A 3,657-nucleotide genomic window follows, 5' to 3' on the forward strand; every position below is an offset into this window, starting at 1 on the left:
TTCTCTGATCAATTGAAATTTTGAGATTTTTATATGACTATATATAGCTTTTATTTCTTTGTCTGAAAATTGTATGTTCTTAACCTTTGGCCATTGAGGATAACTTATAGTTTTATAAATTTGATTCAGTTCTTAATATATTTGAGAAATGAGGCCTTTGTCAGAGATATCTATGGCAAATAAATTTTACCAGTTTTCTGCTCTCCTTATAATTTTGATTACATTGGTTTTGTTTCTGAAAAAAAACTTTTTAATTTTATATAATCATCTATTTTATATTTTGTAACACTTTCTATATCTTCTTTGGTCCTAAATTCTTCCCTTACCCATAAATCTGAATGATAAACTATCCCATGTTCTCTTAATTTGCTTTTAGCATCATCCTTTAATGTATAAATCATATACCCATTTTGACCTTATCTTGGTATATGGTATGATATATTGGTCTATAGTTTCTGCCATATTATTTTCCCAGTTTTCCCAGCAGTTTTTGTCAAATAATGAGTTTAATTCCAAAAGCTTGGGTCTTTGGGTTTCTCACATACTAGATTACTATGATCATTTCCTATAATATAATTTGCACCTATTCTATTCCACTGATCTACCACTCGATTTCTTAGCCAGGATCAGATTGTTTTGAGCCCCTTTAATATGGCATGGCTAGACTACCTTTATTTGCAATTTTTTATTGATTCCTTTGATATCCTTGAACTTTTGTTATTATTTTCCTAGTTCTATCATTTTTGATAGTTTGGTATGACACTGAATAAATAGATTAATTTAGGTAGGATTGCTATTTTATTATTTGGTTCAACCTACCTATGAGCAATAAAAATTTTCCAGTTGTTTAAATATGACTTTATTTGTGTGAAAAGTGTTTTATAATTGCGTTCATATAGTTCTTGGATTTTTCTTAGCAAGTAGATTCCCAAATATTTTATATTGTCTATAGTTGCTTTAAATAGAATTTCTCTTTCTATCTGTTTCTTCTTAAATTTGTTGATAATGAATAGAAATACTGATGATCTGCATGGATCTATTTTGTATCTTGCAACTTTGCTGAAGTTAATAATTCCAAATAGTTTTTTGGTTGATTTTCTAGGATTTTCTAAGTATAACATCATATTATCTCAAAAGCGTGAGAATTTTGCTTTCTCATTGCCTATTTTAATTCCTTTTTATTTCTTTTTCTGCTCCTATTGCTATAGCTAATATTTCTAAGCAGCTAGGTGGTACAGTGGATAGAACACCGACCTTGAATTCAAGAGGAAGGGAGATCGAATCTAGCCTCAGACACTTGTCTTTTACTAGCTGTGTGACCTTGGGCAAGTCACTTAACCCTGATTGTCCCACATTCAGGGCTGTCTGCAGTCATCTTCATTCATATCTGGCCACTGAACCCAGATGACCCTGGAGGAGAAAGTGAGGTTGGTGACTTAGCACAGCACCCCTCATTCAAATGCAATTCATGTGCTTATCATGGCATCACCTCCCTGATGTCATGGTCTTCTTTGAAAATGAAGGACAAACATTAGCTAACATTTCTAGTATAATATTTAAACAATAGAGGTGTTTGCTTCACCCTCAACTGTATTGGGAAGGCCTCTAACTTATCTCCATTACAGCTAATGTTTGTCAAGGGTTTTAGATAAACATTAATTACTATTTTAAGGTAAGCTCCATTTTCCTATGAATTCTAGTGGGTTGTTTTGGGCAAGGCAATGGTAACACAACTAGGTAATTATTAAGTGTCTGAGTCTGAATTTGAACTCAGGTCCTCCTGACTTCAGGGCTGGTATTCTATCCACTCTGCCACCTAGCTGCCCCTGCTCTAGCATTTTTAAAAGGAATGGTGCAGTATTTGGTCAAGACTTTTTCTTTATCTATTAAGATAATCATATGGTTTCTGTTGCTTTTGTTATTGATATGGACAATTATGCTGGTAGTTTCCCTGCATTCCTGTATAAATTCCACCGGGTCATAGTGTATTATCTTTGTGATATATTGCTGAAATCTCTTTGCTAGGATTTTATTTAACATTTTTGCATCAATATTCATAAATGAAATTGGTCTTTAATTTTATTTTTCTGTTTTGTCTCTTCCTGATTGGGGTATCAGTGCCATATTTGTGTTCTAAAAAGAATTTTGCAGGACTCTTTCTTCATCTATTTTTCCATATAGTTTATAGAGTATTATATTAATCAGTCTTTAAATATTTGGGAGAATTTGCTTGTGAATTCATCTGATCCTAGGTTTTGTTGTTGCTGTCAGGAAGTTCACTGGTGCCTTATTAATTTCTTTTTTCTGAGATTGGGTTATGTATTTTATTTCTTCCATTAATCTGGGCAATTTATATTTTTGTAGATGTTTATTAATTTCATTTAGATTATCAGATTTATTGGCATATAATTGGGCAAATAACTCCTAAACAATTACATTAATTTTTCTCTTCATTGGTTTGAATTCTCCCTTTTCATTTTTGATTCAGTCATTTGATTTTTCTTTTTAAAATCAAATTAACCATTGGTTTATCTATTTTATTGGGTTTTCATAAAGTCAATTTCTAGTTTTATTTTTTAGTTCTATTATTTTCTTACTTTCAATTGTATTAATCTCTCCTGTGATTTTCAGGATTTCCAATCTGTTGTTTAATAAAGAATATATAATTTGATTTTTTTCTAGTTTTTTCAGTTGCATGCTCAATTCATTAATCTGCTTTTTCTGTTTTACTGATGTAAACAATTAAAGATAGTCCCTTAAGTATTCTTTTGACTACAATTCATAAATTTTAAGTATGTTGTCTCATTGCTGTCATTTTCTTTAATGAAATTATTAATTGTTTCTATAATTTGATCTTTGGGTCACTTGTTTGTTAGATTATTAATTTTAAATTAATTTTTAATTTCTTTCCATTGCCTACTGTTTAATGTAATTTTATTGCAATATGATATGAAAAGTATTTGTTTTCTATATGCTTTTCAGCATTTGATTCTGAGGTGTTTATGGTCAGTTTGTGTGGAGGTGCCATGCCACTTATGATAAAAAAAGGTATATTCCTTTCTATTCTCATTCAATTTCCTCCAGAGATCTTCATATCTAATTTTCCAGAATTTTACTTATCTCCTTACTTTCTTGTTTACTTTTTGGTTAGATTTTTCTAGTTCTGAGAAGGAAAAATTGAGGTCCCCCAGGGGTATAATTATATTAGATATTTCCTCCTCTAACTCATTCAACTTTTCCTTTAAAAATTTAGATCCTATACTATTTGGTGCATAAACATCTTTTTTTAAGGTTGTGACTTACCTAAGGCAGTGACTTGCCTAAGGTGCATATATGTTTAATATTGATTTGACTTCATTATCTATGGTAACTTTCAGCAAGAAACAGTTTTCTTCATTATCTCTTTTAATTAATCTATTTTTGCTTTTACTTTGAGATTACATTTGCTACCCCTGCTTTTTTTGTTTCAGCAGAAGCATTCTGCTCCAGTGCCTCATCTTTATCCTTTGCGTCAAATGTGCTTCATTGCCAAGAAACATATTGTAGGACTCTGTTTTTTAATGCATTCTATTATCCACTTCTATTTTATTTACATTTATAATTGCATATTTTTCTTCATCCTATTTTTAACTTGTTAATTTTCCCTCTCTCTCATAT

The sequence above is a fragment of the Macrotis lagotis genome, chromosome 1, assembly GCF_037893015.1.
Source record: "Macrotis lagotis isolate mMagLag1 chromosome 1, bilby.v1.9.chrom.fasta, whole genome shotgun sequence".
NCBI classification, from domain to species: Eukaryota; Metazoa; Chordata; class Mammalia; order Peramelemorphia; family Peramelidae; genus Macrotis; species Macrotis lagotis.